This window comes from Drosophila navojoa, chromosome X (genome assembly GCF_054131105.1).
Source record: "Drosophila navojoa isolate 15081-1374.11 chromosome X, UAZ_NAV_1.0, whole genome shotgun sequence".
In the NCBI taxonomy this organism is placed as follows: Eukaryota; Metazoa; Arthropoda; class Insecta; order Diptera; family Drosophilidae; genus Drosophila; species Drosophila navojoa.
The window spans coordinates 32,144,004-32,167,793 of record NC_142895.1 but is presented as its reverse complement, the minus strand read 5'-3'; the positions used below and the strand labels follow the sequence as shown (position 1 = coordinate 32,167,793).

The following is a 23,790-nucleotide window of genomic DNA, read 5'->3' as shown; positions in this document are numbered from 1 at the left end:
ACATACATTTATACATCATGATTACGTTCTGAAAGTTTCATTACGATCGTACGTCTAGAAATTAAATTATTCCACAAATAAGTTCTCATAATATCGCCAACACTGCAGCGCAACCCAAGCGCAATCGCCTGTATATGCGTGTGTTTGTGTGTGTGCGTGTGTTTGTTTGTATGCGTGTGTGTGTGTGTGTGCGTGTGTATGTGCGAATTATTATTGAAATATCAGTTGCTCGAAGGGTTCAGGGGATCTCGTAGTCGAGCAGTCTCGACTAGAGCTTTCTTACTTGTTTATTGTCTGTTTTACGTCTGTGGAGTCGGAGAGAGCTTTCAGCAAGGCGGGACAAATTGTGTCTAATAGGCGGACACAGCTTAAAGGAGAAAATGTGAACGTTTTGCTGTTTTTGAACAAAAATCTATCACTACCATAAAAAACAGAACTTAATAGTTTTTAGGTTTTAGCTTTTAAGTCAATTCAGCTTTTATCTTAAAATGTAATTTCACAAAATTGAAGTGTTCATATAAGTTCAAATTTTTAACGCCAAGAATCACTACTTTTTATTGCGACTATCGACCACTATCGATGGTACTATCGACTTCTATCGATGGTTTGGAAATTACTATCGTCTTCAATCGATGGGGCCCACCATCGGTAGTTTGGCACCTCTACTTTGTATGCTAGGTCTAATTTATGCACTGCTTCGTTTCTATTAAGTACTGTATCTTAGCTCTTTTATCATATTCTACTTTTCTATAAGCCTTAGCATTTTCTAACATAATTCTAGTTCTTTTATATACAACTTTTAATCTAAACTTTATTTCTTTTGAATAATCATCTGAATTGTATAAAGGACTCATCTTATATTTTTTAATGTAGTCTATGAACTGTCTTGGTACGACCATATTCGTTGAATGTTCGATGACTTCTTTTTATTGTCCCTGAAGTCTAGTGATGGTATTATCTGGTTTATATGCTCGGTGTCTCAGTCCTTGTCGTAGGGGTCTTTATGTGTGTTGTTATTTTAGAAATTAGGCGTTTTGGACATTTCTTAATATACTCTTTGATATGACGTGCAATATATTTGCAACAATAGTGTCTTTTTATTTGAGCCTTTTCGCTCGGTGCCATTTTGAGTTGGCAGATATTAAGTATACCGGCTTGCATTTCAAGCCTTTGGAAAAACTGATCTAAGTCGAGAATTCCATTGGTATACAGATCGCCATGTCGGAATTCCACCCGTCCAGGATATCAGCTATGTCGCGCATGAGCTTCGCTCCCCTCGACGGTTGCTTCCGCGGTGAGGCATCCACTGTTTACCGGCCACCTCGGATGGGCTCTTGGACGCTCGCGCAAGGAGCGTCTGGTGTTCGCTTCTGCGGCCTTGCGGTGGCCCTACGTAGTCCACCCTCATCCTCTAGAGTCGGCCAGCCATCGCTAATTCTCCACGGCTCTAGTGTATATCGCACCGTCACACGCGGTGATCTCTTCTTTGTCATCCGCGTGACGCTGCCGCGTCTTCTCTGCCTCCCTGTTTCCGCAACTAGGCGCGGCTTCGTATTGCACCGTCCTACCGATGCCATTCACCCTCAAACCTCTGTCCGCGCCACGGTCTCCGGGGTAGGGACAGGGACAGTGCTCCCTGCCGGCCCAGCCTGCGACGCCCACCACTCCGTGTCCTGGAACTCTTCGTCACTACTGATTTTTATAATTTCTTCCTCCATTTCGTCTTTTTGCAAATTAGAATATTTTTCGATTTCAATTTAAATTTATTTCACTCTGTGTTACACTACAGATTTTTGTGAACAGTATTTTATAATAATTTTTAGGTTTAGGCTGCTCCGATATTTATTTACATATATGACATATGGCATATGCGATAACATTATTATTTGGGGTAATAAAACAAAGAAAGAAAGAAACCCCATGAACAATTCCTACAATCCTAATTAAATTAAATTAAACGCTAAACACTAAAAACTACAAGAATATGTATGCGAATATGTTGATTCCTTGGGGGCTGAACAGTATTGTGTTCATCAATCAATCAAATTAGTTAATTATCTTTGATTACCTTCTCAAGGATTTTGCTGACTGCCAACAAAACACTAATAGGCCTATAGGAAGAGAGCAACTTGACAGGGTTATTTTGTTTTAATATAGGAACAATTTTGGCACATCACCAGACAGACGGAAAATTACATAACTCTAGACATTTATTGACTATGCAAGTAATATACCTTGTACCCTTCGGAGGAAAGGCTTTTAAGCATAGCTTGCCAATTATTCCTAGTCATTTAGTGGCCCTAAAGGTAATTGTACGACTTAGAGAATTGAGACATCAACGACTGTGTTAGTTACCGGATCGCCGAGCCCAGCAGATACCGTATGGCTTAGTTTAAAGGATTGAGCCAACGCCTCGGCCCTATCTTCGTCCGTCGAGTAGCTGATGTTATTGACTAATTTTGGAGAGTTTCCCAAAAGGGGAAGAACCTTTATCTAATGTTTCAATAGTAATTTATTTCTAAATTTTAGTATCTCTTTAGTGCTCCGTCGAATGTTTTTACTCTTTATAAGGTTGAGAATGTTTTGCGATAGTGGCTTTAAGGAAAATTTCACTTCTTCCTTTGGGATGCTAACATCTTTGGCTTCACGAAAGACTTAAGAAAAAAAGTTAATCATGTGATCAACATCTTCTGTGCGGGACATTGTGTTTGAGATTGGGTGAGGAAACGAATTATCGACGAAACGAGCGAATCTTACCCAGTTTGCTCTTTTTATATTGAAGTAAAAGTAATTTGCGGACACGGTAAGGTTAACAGAGATCTAAAGAAGCACTTTAAAGTGATCAGACACTCGTGGGCTAGATATATAGACGGGACGATTGATAAGGAAAATGTATAAAGTTGAGGGCCACCCGTGACTTCCTGCGGGCTGATATGATCGTTTCGAGGGAAGCATTAGATAAAAGTTTCTGCTGTCTACCTTTTATTTTAATAAGTTCATGAGTTCGCTCTAGAGCATCCCCATGACTGATGTCTGCAATTAAAATCACTTCCCAGAATGAATGTTCCATTTGCACTACAGAACTTACGTATGTCAGCTTGAAAAAGCTGTTTTTTACGCTAATTGTTTCAATAACTTTAGTATTTGGAAGAGGAACCCGAGAGTGCCGAATATTTCTTTTAATGAAGATTGCTACCCTTTCTCCTTTGCTGATCGTACGATTGTTCTGTAACAGCTATAATTAGCAATCTTAAGTGAGGTCTCATTTGTTAACCACGCTTCTTTTTTGTTTAGAATTCCCTTGGCATTCCACAGAATGATCTTTAATTTGCTTACCATTGAGAAAGAAACTTAAAGGCAAGTATGGTAATTACCTCAAACTGAACAGTCTTGGATCTACAGTTTCTGAGATTGCTAATGAGCTCAAAAGTACGACTTTTTAGCTCGTCTACAGAAATAGATCAGTATTACTTAAGTCTGGTTTTCTGGCCGAGGTTGTCTTTAATGAACGAATACACTTGACTATGATGGTGTTTAGTTTTGTATTCATTTTTATTATTCTGAGCCTGGGTTTGTATACCCAAACTTATGCATATTTTCGACTCTTAAATCTAGTGTATATGTTGCTGAGTGTGTAAGGCTCTGCATTGGGCTATTACATATTCTTATCTTATCGCTGAGTGTGTAAGACTCCGCGTTGGTCTATTAGCTATTCTTATCCTATCGCTGAGTTTGTAAGGCTCAGCGCTCGTCTCTTACGTTATCTTGTCGCTAAGGGTCAGAGTCATATATTATTTCTAGTTTTACATGAACATTCTGCGGGGAGCCAGAGAAGGTGATAGCTAACAATTGCTGTCTCTGGTTTCTTTTCTTAATTAGGTACAAGGCAAATAGAGATATTATAATTATTACTAGTCCCAAAGAAATATGTCCATTCATTGTGTGGAGGAGAAGATCCTCAATGTGTACTTTTTGACGGTGCAAATCCTTAATACTCTGTTGTACCCGTCGTAGCTCCACTGAATTATTTACGACAATGTATCTCGCAGTATTTGTAGATACTAAGTCCTGTGGAGTTATGTTGTTCATTTTACCTATCCTGGCTGAGCATTCAGCGAATAGCTCGATTATGTCTTGCTTTGGCAACAAGACCATGTCCTCGTAGTTTCCGCAAATGATGTGAGCTGACTTCTTCTCAAACACCTTAAAGAGCCCGTGGTTTTTTCCATTGAGTTTTTTGACGAACGTGTCCTCCTCGTAGTTCATCATCTTGCACGACTTCTTCTTATTCGGTTTTAAGGGAGATATTTAACAACTTTCGTCATCTGCATTTTCCCACACCTAACTTCCTTCGCATAGGTATGTGGTTTCGTCTTCATGCCGGCATTGACCGACATCCATTTCAGTCAAGTGGTATGGGTACTGCTTCGAAGAAAGCGTCTATGACAAGCATGTTGTCTTTAAATATGGCTTGCGCTTTCATTAGTTTGTACACTAACTGAAGGCTCTTTGGAGAGTTTTCGCCAGGGAGAAGTTGGTTCCTCTGAAGTTTCTGTTGGATTTTGTTGAGTTCGGCGAACATCTTTGGGTCGATTATCGATGGGTGCACTTTTCCTTGATTAATATCCGACACCAAAGCAATTACTGCTGACTGGAGATCTTCGGTTTCCTCAATCTAGCTTCTCATTTGGTTGATCAACATAAAGATTTTTATGGACTCTTTGTAAACGAAGAAGTTTTCTTTCATAGTGCTTGTCATTTTGTTTATTTTCCTTGTAACTTTTTTAAAGTTTTTATTAACTTCCTCTTTGGTTGTTTGCACAATTTTTGATGTTGCATTGATTATGGATGTTTGGTTACTGACATAATCATTTATCCGCTTTTCGTTTTTGATTATTGTCTGCATCTTTTCTTCCAATCTGTTTGCAGTGCCAATATCGAAAAACTTTATGAACCGTTTTGATCTGTTGGCCGTTTGGGTGATAATTTTGTTTTTCTCTCTAATGTTTTTCATTTTTAACATTATTGTGCTGCTCACTGTTGTGCAGTATTCGTTGAAATCACCCAATTTTTCGCAAATGATGTTTGTTTTACTCATGAATTCAGCTTTTCGAAATAAGCTTGCATGTCGTAGTAAAATAGCATCTGCCAGCTTGATGAAACGACTTCCACTTTACCAAGGTTGTCCATTAGCATTGCTGTTTGTGGATCCATATCCTGAATTTTGAGTTTGGTGGCTGTATTTATAGCAGGCATAATTGTAGTACTTGCTACTTGCAACATCATTAGTAGACTTAAAATTGTCGCTTTTCCGGTCATAGACTTTGCCGATCGAGTTTTTCTTCGATCGGAGAGTCGCCCTACTTATCTTTTTCATTAGTGGGCAGTAAACATATCTTGAATACATGTTTTCACTTTTGCCTCGTCTTGCAAAAAATCGATGTAGAGCTTCTAAAAACTTATCTGATGATAAGTCACTGACAGCTTCCAGATGTAGAGCTTTTGTGGCCATGCATACAAATAGACATATGTACCCTTTGTATGACTTTTGGCCTCTTCCTTTGGAACATCTAATTTGGAAAGGCCCAGCTTAATCAATGTCAGTGTTTTGGAACGGGTAATCGCCAGTTGCTCGATACACTGGTAAGTTTCCCATTAACTGACTGGCCATTTCCTGTTTGTACCTGATGCAGGTAACGCATTCGCGTAGATATTTCTTCAACATGTTCCGTAAGCCGACAATCCAGAACTCCCTTTGAATGAGGTTTCTCATTAGCTACAGTCCGCCATGTAGGGTTTCCGTATGTGTTTTGTTTATAATTAGCCAAGAACGATGTGATTTTCCAACTACAATTGGGTGCTTCACATTATATGGCACCAATGCGCTTTGGAGGCGGCCTCCCACACGTAAGACCCCGTCACCATCCAGAAATGGGTTGAGCGCTTGTAATTTACTCTTAGCTTACATCGTATTGAGTAAATTTATCTCTTGCCCAAAATTAAGCTCTTGTTTCGATTTTATGATCACTGTTTTGGCTTGCCTTAGTTCTTCGACTGTTAGGTATGTCGGCTGATACTTCTTTCCTCTTGATTTTGCAATAAATCGTAATATGTAAGCCATCACACTTATTAGCTTATTTATTGATGAGTACCTTGTTAATAGTGGGCTCAGGTAGTTTTTAATACCCTGAAATGTATGTAACAGGCAGAAGTAGGCGTGGCAGACCCCACAAAGTATATATATTCTTGATCAGGGCGACGAGCTGAGTCGATTTAGCCCTGTCCGTCTGTCTGTCCGTCTGTCTGTCCGTCTGTCTGTCCGTCCGTCCGTCCGTCCGTCTGTCCGTATATTTGAACGCGTCGATTTCAGAACATATAAGAGCTAGAGACTTCAACTTTTTTTTTAATGTCCGTATATATCACGCGCATATCGAGTTTATCACTAAAAAACGATAATTCATTCCGATGCTTTTTTATCGATAAAAAACCTTATCGAAGATCACTTAAAAAATTATTAATATTAAGCTAGAGTCTCCAAATTTAAAATGTATATTAAAATGCATTTTATACAATTTCGGTTTTCGTTAAAATTTACTCCCCACCCCTAAATCCAACCCCTGACCATCATCTTTGTAAAAGTCGTATATCAAATACTAGAGACTTGTGCATCGGTATACACATACATTTTAACATTATGATTACGTTCTGAAAGTTTCATTACCATCGTACGTCTAGAAATTTAAGTATTCAACAAATAAATTATCCTAATATTGCCAACACTGCAGCGCAACCCAAGCGCAATCGCCTGTATATGTGAGTGTGTGTGTATGCGTGTGTTTGTTTGTATGTGTATGTGCGTGTTGCATACGTATGTGTGTACGTGTATTTAGTTGTATGAGTGCGTGTGTGTGTGCTAATTATATTTGATGTGATTTCCTACTAATGCTTGAGCTTTATCTAATAGTTTGCATAGTATGTGGGCTGCACATAGTTCCAATTTGGGGGTTGCTTTGCTTTTCGCTGCTAGCAAAGTGATTTTGTCTCCAACCTTTGTATACACTATCGCTGCGTACGCTTTTTCTGATGCGTCACAAAATCCATGTATCTCCGTTAGATCAGTGTTCGATTTTCCCGACCAGCGTGGTATATTGATTCTGGCTAGCTCTGGTAATGCACTTGCGTATTTTGGTCAGTAATTGACGAGACTAGGCTCCAGTTCTTCGTCCCAAGTTAGCGGTAGTTTCCATAGCTCTTGAAGCACTTTCCTTGCAGCGTGACTGGCGTAAGCCATCCCAGTGGATCGAAGATTCTTGCCAATTAAGAAAAATTAATGCGCTATAATTTTGGGCAATCGACAACAAGGGTAAAGACATCCTTTTTGGGGTCCCATTGTAGCCCAAGGGTTTGGTCTTTGTTTATGATTATTTTTTCGGTTGAGTCGCCATCTTCAATTCTAGCAATGATTCTGTCATCATTTGATACCCATTTTCTTAGATGCATGCCTGCCTTTTCCATGATGTCCAAGATTGCGGTTTGAGTGTTGATGCAGTCCTTTAACGAGTTGCCACCAGTGATAAGGTCATCCATGTAGAAATCTTCTTTGATTGTTCTCATTAGCTGATTGTTTCCTTGGCAGTGTTGGTTTGCTAATTCCTGAAGACAGCGAACAGCTAAGAATGGTGCGGATGCAGTCAGTATGTCACTGTAGTCAGCTTGTACTCCTTTATTGGCATTTTTTGGTCATCTCTCCAGAGGATGTACTGATATTCCTGATCAGCTTTGGCGACCTTAATCTGGAGGTACATTTTTTCGATGTCGGCTGTCATCACATACTTCCATTGTCGCCATTTTATTAAGATATCGAAGATATCCTTTTGTATTTTGGGCCCGACTAGCATCACATCATTTAGACTTAATCCATTAGAAGTCTTGGCTGAAGCGTCGAACACTACTCTCAACTTAGTAGTCAGGCTGTTTGGTCTGATTACTGCTTGATGTGGCAGATAGTATTTGCCTTGGTCGATAGTGTCTACCAGTTCCATATGACCTAGCTGTATTGATTCATGAAGTCTTTATATTCCTTAAGTATTTGCGGGTGCTTCTTGAATTTGTTCTCCATTTGCATGATTAGCCATAGCCTGTTTGCGCTATATATCTAGCTATATTGCCGGAAACAGTCCATTCAAGTTCCGTTTTTGTCCCAGTGTTTCGTTGCCTTTTTTAACATTTCCCAACATTATTAAGGGAAGCAAATCAACGCCAATGATTACATCGATTCTGCTGGGCCCATCCAGTCTTTATTGGCCTCCATTTCAATTTTCTTGCTCGGTAGAGCTCTTTGCAGTTTTGGCATCACAAGTGCTTACGTGGTGGTAACGAATTTGCTCGACATCCTTAGCTTGATTGTCAAGCAAACGCTGTTTTTTAGAATGCAACATTTTGTGAAATTCCTTGAACTTCCAAGTTCCTTTTGATTCTGCGCAGTTTTAGCTGTTATGTAGCTTCTTCCGATATTAATGTTCTTTGCGAACCTCCATCGATGAGAGCTCTTAGCTGCTCGTATTTTCCAGACTTATTTTTTATCCGAATAAGTGCAGTTGCCAGCAACGTATCTTGTCCGTTGCTTTCTTTGAGACAGTTGCTACTGAAGATCTCGTTTTTGTTCGCTTCCTCGTGAAGCCAATTGTTGTGTGATTTGGTGCAATACTTGCATGCCAAATCTCTTCTGCAATCTTTTATGCAATGGGCGCCTAGGCATTTAAAGCATAGAGCATTTTTAGTTACGAACTTCTTGCGTTTTTTAACTGGCTCTGCTTTAAATCTTGAGCACCTTGTGATGTCGTGGCTATCCAGTTTCCAAAAGGGCATCTTTTGTAGCTCGTTTTCTTTGAACCGTAAGCGTCTGGACGGCCCTTTTCTGTACTGCGTCTATTGAATTATATAATTGATCAATAAACTCTAGTACATTTTTCAAGGATTGCATTTCTCTGGCCCTCTTGCTCGTAAAGTTGTAGGTCTTCTGTCGAGAATCTTCATAACAAAATCTGCGCGAATATTACATCAGCATCGTTACCAATTTGGCGATCTGAATACACTCATATGCTTTATCCAAGAATTGGCGGATCCTGCTTTCATCGTCGTTTTCCAGCAGTTACATGTCCACTAACTGGTTAACGGCGCTTGCGAATAACTTACACTTATTTTCATAGCGCTTACATATAAGTTATCACGCCGAATTGTAGCTAGAAGATGATCCATTTAGCAAATGGCTCACTACCATTTGGGCATCTCCTTTGAGGCATGATTTTAGGTAGTTCAGTTTCCTTGTGCCACTGATATCCTTCCTTTTGTGAATCATGTCGGAGAACGCATTGAAGAAATTTGGCCAGTCTTTTGGATCTCCATAAAATTAGGAGGATCCGATTTTGGTAGCTCTGGAACGTCTTCTTTCATACTGTAAAATACACTTAATTTTCTGTTAAGTTTCTTTGACAATGTCGATTTCATGGGTGGGCTTATCATATTTCACCTCTAAATCTGTAAGCGTTGACTGGACTTTGTTCCATAGGAACTCTAGGGTTTCTTTGCAGTCCAGAGTTTCCTCCTGGTTCTTAAGCTCTAGATTGGCATACACCTCTTCCATGTGCTGCTTTAATGCTAAAGCTCTTTTTTCCACAAGTTCTACCATTATATCCATTGGACTTCTGCGTGAAAACATTGCTTCCTGTTGAGTATGTTTTTCCATGGATATTTCGGCTGGCATTTGCCAATACATGCTAGTGGATGGTTCGTCGGCATCTATATCGGGGTCGGTGGCTTCGACCTCCATCAGCTCCTCTTTGTAGGTCCTGATTTTTTCCATCAATACATCGTATATTTTCCCGGTAAAATACGGATGAAACTTTAGGGATACCGAGTTTAATTAGCGTCGAGTGATTGGCAGCGAATTCTTCTACCAACTTATCCACGACTGCTAGCGCATCCTTTTCAGCTATGGCTTTAAAATGATGTCGTACAAGTCTGACTGCTTCTTTAGCATTTCGATAGTCTTTTCTGACATTATCTTGTTGCGGTTTTTGTAGTACTTGTATATTTGTGATTGATTTTTTTTTGGCTTAACCCGTTGGAGGTATTTTTGTTTTGATCGCCTTGTTGATCTTGCTGTGCCTCTACTCACAGCGTGTTTTGGTAAGCCAAAAAGGAAAGCACTACTTATTTAAAAAAAATAATTTTCCACTTTAATAAACACTTGTTACAACTTTTGATGTTTGGTAGTTTTATGGTACGGCTCGAAGGACCATGAACGAATACACTTGACTATGATGGTGTTTAGTTTCGTATTGATCTTTATTATTCTGAGCCTGGGTTTATATACCCTTTGAGGAGCAATATAGGTATGCACGTATTTATGTATATGTACGTACGTATTTTCTGTGCGTTTATATGCATATACGTGCATATACATGTTGCTCCACTCGCACTGGAAAGGGGGTCAAAGTCCTGTTAGAGGCGGTCTCTTTCCTACAGATTCAGCAATGGGCTCGCGTCGCACGCACGACGATCATCAGTGACCGTTAACCGAGGTGCCGTTCGTGCTGGGTGATAGTAGTGGACAATTTCACTCGCAGGGCACCAACGGTACTTCGGCCAATGGGAGGCTGCCACGCAATTTGGCGGGAAAGTGACGCCACCCGGATCACGCCTCTTTTCCGTTTCTATGGGCACGAGCGGCTGAAAGGCCCCGCTCCAGAGCCGAACAGGCCCCGTTACCACCCGAAGCAGGGCCTGTGGCTGGGCTATAAAAGGCCACCGGCGGCTCCACACGGGGGATTCAGTGATGATTAAGTGATGATTAGATGAGAGGAGATTATGATCAAACGAGTGAAAGTGAGAGTGCCGTGAAAGTCAACGCGAGTGGTAAATCAGGACTCCCAGGACTTCAAAGAACAGCAAGGTCATCGTGGGAACAGCAAGGACATCTAGTGGGAATCCTTGCGACAAAAAACAGGCAACCCGCATCTTCAGCGTCACCGATCAGGACATCGGTGCATATCAGTGGCTTAAGCGAGGCCTGCACATCTGAGTAAGTTCACGTAGCCGTGCGCAAGAGAAGTGTTTGTGAGTGAAAACGAAGCTAGTGTTCTGCTGTGAGCGAGTGGGATAGTAGGAGAGGCCTGCATATCTGAGCGAACCGCCAGAGTTTACAGACCGAAGTCCTGGCGTTTCCCGAATCGTCCAGGTAAACTAGTGTGTTCGTAGCACAACACTCTCCCAGCCGGACTGCGTTGAACCAGCGGTCAGTAGGTGTGCGAGCCAGCGAACCAGCATAAATTTAAGTGACGTGTACATTTCAAACTTACTCAAGAGAATATATTTACGCTATAAAACCTAAATTCACAAGTGACTTATTAATATCGGGCTTCAACAAATAAATTTGTTGGCACGAATCCACAGTCAGCTGAGACTAGCCCAGCTTAGACTCAGGATAAACCGAAGGTTCGTTACAACTGGCGCCCAACGTGGGGCCCTGCGATAAGAGTTTAATTAAAAATTGTGACTATGGTGCGAGCGTGGGTGTATAATTTGAAGAACGATGAGGTGCTGAGTTATGGAGACGAGTTTGGAGTGAGCTTGTCAGGCACACTGGACACTATGCGGAGGCAGTTTGGCGAGTGGGTTGAGAACCGACTACATGGCCGCCGTGCCTCACTGAAGGATGAGGCAACGACCGCCGTAGTTGACGACGACATGGAGACAGAGCTGGCGCATGTGGCGCGGCTCTGTGAGCCTTCCACGAGTGCAGCGGCACGACTGCAGTACACGCGACAGGGTGAGATAAGAGCCACATCCACCCCGCAACTGGAAATAAGGCCACAAGGACTCGGCAGCACAGCCCAAGAATATCCAAAGGCGGCTAAACAAGTGCGAGAGTGAAGCTTCCGCTTTCAGGAGTTCTTCTTGCCCAGAGGCTACCTGGAGAAGCTGGAGGACGACGTCAAACGCCGGGGGCAGATGGTAGTCGAGAGATTCAAGGTCTACATGGTGGAGATGCAGACTCTCATGCGGTCTCTGCGCTATGGAGCAGACCGCGAGATGAAGCTCATCTATAACAACAGCCTGCCCGATCTGCCCGCATCAATTCCATAATATGGTGGAATTGATGCACCTGGCAGACGAGTTCGAGGAGCTGGAGAGGGACCGCGAGAGGTTGCGGCAGCAGCCACGGCCGGGCCGGACACGATTTATGGAGTATCGCCGCATGGAGGATGAGGCGAAGCCTTCACCTGCGCCAAGGACAGGCGCAACCGGAGCAAGGACACAGATCCCGAATCCAGCCAGGGCATGCCGAGTGTGTGGCCAGGAGGGGCACCGCGCTTTTACGTGCCGCAACAAGGCACTGGATTTTTGTTGGCAGTGCGGGCGCATTGGGGTGAGAACGTTTGCCTGTTGCCAGTCGGGAAACGGACAGCGGCACCCGCCATCCAGGGGCGACCGGGAGCAGCGGCCAGGAGCCCCAGGCGCTAGTGGCCCGTCTTCAGGACGAAGGCAGCCAGATAACAGCGATTGTGGCCATTAAAGCCACCCAACAAAAAGCCACGATCGACACGGGAGCCACAAGCAGCTTTATAAGCGAAAAGCATGCTGACAGGCTCAGAGGATTGGGCGTAGTGCGTGCAACACGGCGGCGCATACGCTTAGCGGACGGAAGTTGCAGTCATGTGGACTCGCAGCTGGAGACGACGATCAGCCTGGGGAATCGGCAAAGCCAAATCCCGTTGCTGATTCTGCCAGGAGTGATCGACGACCTGGTGCTGGGCTGGGATTTCTTGGCCAGCATGGTCACCACACTGGAGTGCGGTGGCTTGACACTGAGGATCGAGCCAAGAATTCCACAGTCGAGCGGACAGTCAGAAGAGAAGCTGTCCGTGGCTGTGGCCAGCGTGGAGGCGAGCCCAGAGTCGCCAGTGGAGGCGAACATGGAGCAGCCAACGCCTATGCACAAAGACCCAGAGGTGGACGCTTTTCTGAGGCATGAGCTGGAGAAGTTCCAGCATGTGAAAGGCACCACCAGGATCACGGAGCACCGGATCAGGATGCAGGATGCAACCGGCCCATAAAGCAGCGCTACTTCCCCAAAAGTCCAAAAATGCAGGCGGAGATCAACCTGCAGGTGGATGAACTGCTGGCCAAAGGCTGCATTGAGCCCTCGAAGAGCCCACATAGCGCGCCGATTGTCATGGTTCGCAAAAAGAATGGGAAGTGGCGGCTATGTGTGGATTTTCGACAGCTTAACAGCAGATCCATTAAGGATGCATACTTTTTGCCGCGTGTGGATCACATTTCGGATCAGCTGCAAGAGGCGCGCAACATCAGCAGCCTGGATTTGAAGGATGGGCATTGGCAGATACCTATGGAGAAGGCCAGCAGACCATTGACGGCATTCACTGTGCCAGGAAAGGGGCTTTATCAGTGGAAAGTGATGCCGTTTGGACTCCATTCTGCGCCGGCAACATTTCAGCGAGCGCTGGACCAAGTTATCGGCCCAGAAATTATGCCCCATGCCTTTGCCTAACTGGACGACATCATCGTCATCGGTCGAACGCGACAGGAGCATATGAACAACCTCCGAGAGATGTTCCGGCGAGTGCGGGCAGCCAACTTGAAAATCAACATCGACAAGTGCGATTTTTTCAAGAAAGAGCTAAAGTATCTGGGTCACAAAGTCACGGAGGATGGCATATGCACGGATCCGGAGAAAGTGGCTGCTATCGCCGAACTGAAGCCACCCACAAACGTGAAAGAGTTACGCCAGTACGTGGGCGTGGCTTCATGGTACCGGCGCTTCGTGCCAGATTTTGCAGCCACAGTGCATCCGCTAAATGCACTGCTCAAAAAGGGCATGAAGTGGGAGGACGGAGAGCGCTTCATTTCGTATGCCAGCCGGGGCATACGGAAGCTCAGGCGATACCTGGAAGGCTACAAATTTGTAGTGGTCACTGACCATATGGCTCTAAAGTGGCTCAATTCGATCGAGAGCCCAACGGGAAGGATTGCCAGATGGGCGCTGGAGCTGCAGCAGTACGACTTCGAGATTCGCTACAGGAAGGGCAAGCAGAATGTGGTAGCAGATGGGAGATATGGGAGAGGAGGCCTGCCGTTTGGTTAAGAGCAAGGAGATGCGCGGCTCGGCACAATGGCACCCAATCCACCAGTCAAGCATTCAAGGTGTTTTTGGAGGAGCTTGGGGTGCGGCACCAGTTGACAGCACCATACACACCTCAAGAGAATCCCACTGAAAGGGCCAACAGAACAGTGAAGACGATGATTGCGCAGTTCGCTGGAAGTGACCAGAGATGCTTGGACAACGCATTGCCGGAGTTGACGTTGGCGGTCAACAGCAGCGTGTCAGCATCCACAGGGTATTCGGCCGCCTTCATCACGCAAGGACGAGAGCCAAGGCTGCCCAAATGGCTGTTCGGCGCGCAAGCAATCGGCACAGGTCAGGAAGCACAGAGCCCAATGGAGAGAGCCGATAAGATGCGCGAAGTGTTTGAGATAGTGCGTCGAAATCTGGAGAGAGCTGGGCAGGATCAGGCGCGGCATTATAACCTACGGAGACGGCAGTGGAAGCCGGCCGTAGGTGACAAGGTGTGGGCAAAGGAACGCCACTTGTCGACTGCCGCAGAGGGATTTGCAGCAAAACTTGCACCACGCTATGGAGGCCCTTATATAGTGGCCAGTTTCTGCCGGATCAGGGCGGAGGCCGATAAGCGGACCAGGACGGCGCATGTGGCGGATCTCAAGCCGTGGAGAGGAGACACGGGTGGGCATTAAAGCTGTTTCGTTTTTTTTTTTTTTTTTTTTTAAAGAGGGAGTGAATACACAGCAAAGTGTACTGCTTCTAATTTAAGCGCAAAATTTCGGTATTCGGTGCGCAACAACAATTTGTTTGAACTGCGCGCGCACGACAGCAAGCAGTGTACAGTACTGCACCGAAAACTTAGCTGCCAGTGCATGCGCAATGCACTATGCTCAGATACAACAAAGCAGTGCACGTGCAAGCAGTACCCATCTGCAGTGTATGCGGCCTTGGCAACAGCGCGCGAGTTATTTAGTCTAAGTGCTGCTTCTCAGTCTCTGCCTACTTTAACATTGAGAGAGAAAAAGCTCGATCTGTATGTAAAAACTCAAAAGCTCTCTCGAGCAGTCGAAAGCTCTTGAGCTGACTTTTGATGTTCACGTCGAGAAGAAAAGAACATGAAGTGAAATAAATACCATTATTTAAATTAAAAACACAAAGAACATTATTTATAAATAACTAGCTGGCCCGGCAAACGTTGCATTGCCCTATCCATTATTTCTAGGTAAAAAATTGTTGAAAGCTATGTTGTTCGGGTTGGGATACACACTGATTAATTTATTAATCGGATTTTCATCATTAAATTTTCCTTTGAGTATCGACGCGTGAATCACATTGCTCATCAGTTTCCTTATCCCCAAACGCGTTCCCTTGCACAGTTTTGGTTGGTTTAAATTTCTAATCATGATAACTACCGAGCCATCCTTCAGTTGTAAATTGTGCGGTGGTAAACCAGGCACATCCAAGGAGTTCAAAAATTCAGTTGGATAATTAGTGGCTTCTTCTTCGTTTGTTACACAGTCGATAGATTTGAATGAATACAGAGTACCAACGATTTTATTTTGAATTATAAGATTAAGGTCATCCACATCTTTATTTTCAGCCGCCAAAATTGCTCGCTCACTTAACCATTTAGTATATTTGTGGAGATCTATGATATTCGGAAATACTTTGTTGATAAGCTCATCTTTTAATGAGACGAAATTGCAAAAATTTTGAGGAAATGAAATCAAGCCACTCGATTCGTCAATCGGCCATTACCGATATTCAGCAATTGCTTCGAGAAATCATCAGCAGATAGATCGTTCAACAATGCAAGTCTCATATTTACAGACAGTTGAAGTTTGGTTACATATCGCCACAGATTTGATGCTTTGAGGCAAGCGTTTATTTCGTCGGCAGCAGTAGATCTTGGAATTACTGGTAGTGTTTGTCGGAAATCGCCAGATAATAAAATCATTGAACCACCAACCAACAGAACATATCAAGTCATTGCGCAGATCTTTTAATGTTCGGTCCTGTGCTTCCAATGCGCGTTTCTGCGCCATTGTGCATTCGTCCCATATGATAATTTTTGAAGCTACTAATACTTTGGCCATTGCAGAGTGTTTTGAAATGTTACATGTCGGTTGTTCAGTAGCTCGAAGATTTAATGGCAATTTTAACGCTGAGTGAGCCGTACGGCATCCGTCTAACAATGTGGCCGCTATTCCAGAAGAAGCAATTGCTACCGCAATTTCGGATCTCGCACGTACAGTTGCCAAAATCAATGACATGAGAAATGTCTTCCCAGTTCCACCGGGGGCATCCAAAAAAAATAAGCCACCATTTCCAATTATCAATTGCATTAATCAGTGTATCATAGATTTCCCTCTTTCAACAGTGGTACATTCGTTTGAACTGACTGCATTAGTTCATGTGGATCATATTCACGTTCACGTTCTAATTCTCTATTAAATGCGTTATTCATTCCGCGATCTGGCGCTGGCATTCCTAACCTATCTAACAAACTGCCGCATATGAGGTAACGCATATCTTCAATCAAAAGCAAGGCCTGGTTATGCATCTCCTGGTTCGCCTCAAGATCAGGATTTCTTGAGTTGATACGACTTCGATATAAAATGTCTTCTGACATTTTATCTTTGTATTTGTTCCACAGGTCACGTGGTTTCGATGGGAAGCATGTTGAAATGATGATAGCAAATAATTGTCAGCGATTGTTGTCTCCCAATGAGTATCGTTTTCAAGCAAATTCAACTCTTGACACGCTGCACGAAATGTGGGGCACACTATACCATTAACAGTTCGTAGTGATTCAAATGATGTTGGCCCTCGAACATGTACCAGCAACAACCGCAAATAGAAACAGTCATCATTCTTTGGATGCACTGTGTAAATACGACCAAGAGCATCAGCAGAACGCATATCTTCAATGCGCCACAATGCTGGCAAACAACGTCCATTGGACCAATGCAAACTAAACGATGCAAGCTGCAGTCAACGGTGCAATCATATCGAAACGCTGCTCGGTTCAAATCAATCCTTAAACCAGTTTCACGGGCTGCCTCTCTTTGAGAAGCACGAATTAAGGCCCTTCTTATCTGGGTACTAACGCGGCGCCTTTCTCGGGCGATTTCTCGTTCTTCGTCAGATAATTGACTCGCTGAATTGCATCATGGGTCCGCCGGGAAAGATTAGATCTTCTAGGACGCGGCATTTTTATTAATAATAATACTGAATATGCCCTCGCACAAAACCACAAAGCAATCGAGATATATAAATATGAATAATTTACACAAATTAATGTTTGAGACAAACAAATCTTTTTTTTTATCAAATTAGCTTTTTTATGAATAGTCAGGTTCGCCTGAGGCTGTGCCGTAGACTGACTGACTACATTTGTTTATTTACTTCTATACTATTGTATAATATGAGAGCAGGACCGAAAACTGTCACTTTTATCAAGGCTACTGAGTATCAATAGAAATTTGAATCTTTAGGGAAAAAACCGCGTTTTTCAAGTATTCGTGAAATTTTTTCAGTATTCTTAAGATCTACTATCCTACTCCTAGCGGAGACAAATCCAACAAATCAAAAACCATGAAAATTGGTCCAGCAGCAGATCTCGAGTTATAAGTGCTGGAAAACTTTTCACAACTCTCTTTTATATATGTATGTATATAGATTGAATGTTAACATATCTATGTTAACAAAACAGGCGCTGCCGACGGAGTAACCAAAAACATTAAAATACTCACCTAAGTGCAGTTTTAAACGAATTTGTGCTCGTACGCAATTCCATACATATCTACCTTGTGCTAAAGACACATAACCTGAAAAGTAACGCGAAACGTGCCAGCATTTGCAACTGTATTCATCTCTGTATGTATGTGTGACTGTGTGTTTAAATCAGCAATAGCACACACATACACCAGCATCTCGGAGTGAACTTATTCTGTTCACAATTGGTTCGATGACAAGTTCAGAAGAACATTTGGCATCGATTGGCGACGAGAATTAACAGAACTAATTCTGTTGGTATATTACAAGATCTAAAGAATTCAACGGCTATTTATTCTTTGATAGCGATGGCAAACGACTTTACTTTATCGTTTGGGGACATTCTTAAGGATGCCCACGAGTACAGAGGAGACAACTCAAGGGCTCTATCATCATTTATTCGTGAAATGGAATTCATTATTACCTCCCACATCTCCCGCAGGAGTCTACGTCTTTCGCCGTGTCATCCTCAACAAAATTCAAGGCGCAGCTCTACATGTTGTAAGAACCATCAAGAATTCCGCGCCGTCATGGAATGACATCAAGACGATTCTTATTCGGAATTTTGGAATAAAGGAGTCTTATAATCAACTTTACCAAGAGGCGTTCATGCTAAGTAACAAAAACAATATTACAGAATATTTTAAATCTTTAAGAAGTATAATGTGTAAAATTAATGAAAAATATGAATAAAATAATGTAAAGCATCCTGAGTTTAGCCCCAAAGATGTCGAAGAAACTATGTTAAGAACATTCTTGAAAAATATCGATGTAAATTTAGCTTAAGTCGTAATTAATAGAAATGTTAAAAATTTAAGAGAAGCTTTCGATTTATTAGAAACCGAAGGTCTTATTAGAACTCAAAATCTTAAACCAAAATTTTCACAAAGTAATGAAAAATTAGACAAAACAGAAAATTAAAACTATCAATATCAAAATAATAATACATATAATCAAAAAGACCGATTCTACATACCAAATTATAATAATCAAGATCACAATGCAAAACACAACAACAATTTCCAAAATGTAAAAGCAAATTCAGGAAACTTTCGATCAGGAACACAAAATTTAAATTCAAATCAGAACTATACAAATCAACAAAGTCATGTGTCAAAAATGGAAATTGATCATGTCGAAACAGATAGAGCTAATTGTAGCCAATTTAGAAATGATAATCAAAATCAAAACATCACTCATGAATCTGAGTTCTTGCCATGCAAATTTTCATATAATTGCCTCGAAAAATCACTGCCCTTGATTAAGTTAACTTTAAACAATGAAATAATCACTGCCTTGATTGATACTGGTTCAACAACTTCCATATTAGATAGGAATAAATTGTTACAATATCCTCGAAGAACTTTGTGCCACCCAATATTATTTTCATCTCTTAATTCAAAATCGTTAATAACGCAAGAAATTATAACTGATTTGCCTCTTGAATTTAAAGAAGATGCCACAATGAGTTGGAAATTGACAACATTTAATAGCAAATCATTCGATGCTATTATAGGTCAAAACATTCTTACACCATTAAATGTTCCTATTGATTTTTACCACAATACAATTACGATTAATAATAATACTATTAAATTTCAAAATACTTCACCATACTCTGATGAGGCAAATCAAATTGAACCAATCAAAATAGATGATAGAACACAAGAAATTCTTTTTAATGATTTAAATCAAGAAGAAAGCAATGCTTTGGCTCGTACACAAAAAAACTGATAACAGTGGAAAGACAAATTGGCGTATAGTTATTGATTACCGCAAATTGAATGAAAACACAGTAGACGATAAGTTTCCTATCCCCAATATAGAAAGTAATGAGAGGCTGCCACGCAATTTGGCGGGAAAGTGGCGTCACCCGGATCACGCCACTTTACCGTTTCTATGGGCACGAGCGGCTGAAAGGCCCCGCTCCAGAGCCGAACAGGCCCCGTTACCACCCGAAGCAGGGCCTGTGGCTGGGCTATAAAAGGCCACCGGCAGCTCCATACGGGGGATTCAGTGATGATTAAGTGTTCATTAGATGAGAGGAGATTATGATCAAACGAGTGAAAAGTGATAAGTGAAAGTGAGAGTGCCGTGAAAGTCAACGCGAGTGGTAAATCAGGACTCCCAGGACTTCAAAGAACAGCAAGGTCATCGTGGGAACAGCAAGGACATCTAGTGGGAATCCTTGCGACAAAAAACAGGCAACCCGCATCTTCAGCGTCACCGATCAGGACATCGGTGCATATCAGTGGCTTAAGCGAGGCCTGCACATCTGAGTAAGTTCACGTAGCCGTGCGCAAGAGAAGTGTTTGTGAGTGAAAACGAAGCTAGTGCTCTGCTGTGAGCGAGTGGGATAGTAGGAGAGGCCTGCATATCTGAGCGAACCGCCAGAGCTTACAGACCGAAGTCCTGGCGTTTCCCGAATCGTCCAGGTAAACTAGTGTGTTCGTAGCACAACACTCTCCCAGCCGGACTGCGTTGAACCAGCGGTCAGTAGTTGTGCGAGCCAGCGAACCAGCATAAATTTAAGTGACGTGTACATTTCAAACTTACTCAAGAGAATATATTTACGCTATAAAACCTAAATTCACAAGTGACTAATTAATATCGCAGGGGCTTCAACAAATAAATTTGTTGGCACGAATCCACAGTCAGCTGAGACTAGCCCAGCTTAGACTCGGGATATACCGAGGGTTCGTTACAACCCAAACTCATGCATATTTTCGACCCTTAAATCTAGTGTATATGTTGCTGAGTGTGTAAGGCTCAGCATTGGGCTCTTACATATTCTTATCGTATCGCTGAGTGTGTAAGTAGTGATGGCACGATTAATCATATGACACACAATAATCGATTATTTTGTTTCAATTCACGATTTAATTGTATCGCAATATGGGTTTTGAATAATCGAGACAATCGATTATTTGCTCAAAAAATCGCAATAAGCAATATTGGCGCGTAAAAGTTAGAAAGCGAAGCGTAATTATGGCACCAACAATTAGTAAAGTTTGGAGATTTTGTTCTAAATTAAATGATGCATTTCAAGGATCCTCTTGCCTTGGCTTCAGTTATGAAGCGCATACGACAAGAAATGGCAGGGTTTTCAGATATAAAGAAAGTTTAGGACGCAGTCGGCTCATCTACTGGCGAAGCTGACTTCGATTTATGGACCCGCCACAAGGCACTGGCCCACAAAACCAGTAAGAAAGACGGTAACCATTTTCAAATTCAGGACGAGCTTAGTCTTTTTTTAAATGCTCCTCTTTTTGACACTTCGGTACCAGCGCAGCGTCTTTTTTCCAAGGCCACATTAACCGAAAAAAGGAACAGGCTAAATACAGAGCATCTCTCACAACTACTATTTTTTAACTCAATCTATATATATATAAGAGAGTTGTGAAAAGTGTTCCTACACTTATTACTCGAGATCTGCAGGACCAATTTTCATGGTTTTTGATTTGTTGGATTTGTCTCCGCTACGAGTAGGATAGTAAATCTTAAAAATACTGAAAAAATTTGACGAATACTTGAAAAACGCGGTTTGTTCCCTAAAGATTCAAATTTCCATTGATACTCAGTAGCCTTGATAAAAGTGACAGTTTTCGGTCCTGCTCTCATATCATACATTAGTATAGAAATAAATAAACAAATGTAGCCAGTCAGTCTACGGCACAGCCTCAGGCGAACCTGACTATTCATATAAAAAAGCACATTTGATAAAAATAATAAGCTAAATATCTCCAGTAAGTTCAGGTATTTGTTTGTCTCAAACATAAATTTGTGTAAATTATTCTTGTTTTATGTGGTTTTGTGCGAGGGCATATTCAGTATTACTATTAATAAAAATGCCGCGTCCTAGAAGATATAATCTTTCCCGGCGGACCCATAATGCAATTAGACAACGGAATATCGCGAGTCAATTATCTGACGAAGAACGAGAAATCACCCGAGAAGGGCCTTAATTCGTGCTTCTCAAAGAGGCAGCCCGTGAAACGACAATAAGAAATGGTTCAAGGATTGATTTGAATCGAGCAGCGTTTCGATATAATTGCACCATTGACTACAGCTTGAATCGATTAGTTTGCATTGGTCCAATGGACGTTGTTTGCCAGCATTGTGGCGCAGTGAATTTTGCTGATGAAACGCCCGGCTTGTGCTGCCTTAGTGGTAACGTGACATTGCCATTAGTGGTCGCGCCACCAGAGCCATTGCGTTCCCTGCTTTATAGCGAAACACTAGGATCACGACATTTTCTAGCGAGCACTCCAAAACACAACGCCTGTTTCCCATCGAAACCACGTGACCTGTGGAACAAATACAAAGATAAAATGCCAGAAGACATTTTATATCGAAGTCATATCAACTCGAGAAATCCCGATCTTGAGTCGAGCCAGGAGATGCATAGACCTTGCTTTTAATCGAAGATATGTGTTACCTCATATGCGGCAGTTTGTTAGATAGGTTAGAAATGCCAGCGCCATGAATAACGAATTTAATAGAGAATTAGAACGTGAACGTGAATATGATCCACATGAACTAATGCAATCAGTTCAAACGAATGTACCACTGTTGTTAGACGGATGCCGTACGGCTACCTTAGAGTTAAAATTGCCATTAAATCTTCTTCACAGGGCCAATCTTTGGCTATTTGTGGCCTCAATCTAGAAAATGCGTTTTTTCTCATGGTCAATTGTACGTGGCATGCTCACGTGTTGGCAAACCATCCGCATTATTTGTTCTTGCACCTGACCAAAAAACAAAGAATGCCGTTTACCACAAGGTGCTTAAATGAAAATCCGATTAATAAATTAATCAGAGTGTATCCCAACCTTAACAACATAGCTTTCAACCTAGAAATAATGGATAGGGCAATGCAACGTTTGCCGGGCCAGCTAGTTTTAAATAAATAAACATTTATATTCTTTACTGTTGTTGTTATTTGTGCTTCTAAAAGGAGTTCATAAAAAATAAATTAAGCGCATTCAAAAAATCATTTGATTAATCGATTTTTTCATTTTTTCGCGATTAATTGCAATTAATCTTTAAAGCACCTAAAACAAATCATAAATCAAATAAATCGAACAATGATATTTTTTTGCCATCACTATGTGTAAGACTCCGCGTTGATCTATTAGCTATTCTTATCCTATCGCTGAGTTTGTAAGGCTCAGCGCTCGTCTCTTACGTTATCTTGTCGCTAAGGGTCAGAGTCATATTTTATTTCTAGTTTGACAGTTCAAACTTTCACATGTGGTATCTATTTTATGTATGCCATCTGTCGAGTACATACATACATTGTATGTTCCAATACTTATTATATTTCTATGTTCATGCATGTTCATGAACATTTAATGATTCAGATATCTTTCCATTAAGATTTGGAAACGATTTAAGGCAGTTTATCTGTGGTGCCTGTGATGGCGTTCTGACTACCTGTGCTTTGGTGATGCTCCTTTCCCTTGCCTTAACATAGTTCATTCTGCCTGAACACTCTAATGAATTATGAATTATGAATTATGAGACAATTTAATAGGTAACTTTTCTGGGCACTCTATTCGTACAATATGGCTTAACACTACAATACGACGATCCGTCCCCGAACGTCTCGCGATTTTAGCTTTGAGTGACGATGTTTGGCCGGCGTCTTTAGTAGTCCCATTTGACTCTGATATGCTCAATAACAGAGTGGTTTTTCTTTAGCTCGTTTAGACTGGTTGATTTGTTGACGAAGTAGGCTAAATGAAAAAAAAAAAAAAAAGTGAAAAATTACTGTTGTTGAGTCGTCTCCTATGGATAAACTTGACATCTCTACACCCAAGTCCCATTTGGATAAGCTTGCTTCTAACCGCATTAGCCGGAGTGTTATC

At 42.0% G+C, this 23,790-nt stretch overlaps 1 protein-coding gene, 2 long non-coding RNA genes and 1 pseudogene across 4 annotated transcripts in view; 3 read left to right on the top strand and 1 right to left on the bottom strand.

The window, feature by feature from the left end:
* LOC149090861 (uncharacterized) overlaps nucleotides 1-23,790 on the bottom strand; it is a 93,822-nt gene that overhangs the window by 6,644 nt on the left and 63,388 nt on the right. The gene's annotated exons all lie outside the window — the stretch shown is intronic.
* Nucleotides 1-23,790, top strand: part of LOC108655518 (uncharacterized) — a 96,433-nt gene that overhangs the window by 50,347 nt on the left and 22,296 nt on the right. The window lies entirely within an intron of this gene.
* LOC149090865 (uncharacterized) lies at nucleotides 14,195-14,857 on the top strand (annotated as a pseudogene).
* On the top strand, nucleotides 16,177-17,304 carry LOC149090864 (uncharacterized). Its single transcript, XR_016197473.1, has 2 exons — nucleotides 16,177-16,573; nucleotides 17,193-17,304. It is a non-coding gene; the product is annotated as an uncharacterized LOC149090864 (long non-coding RNA).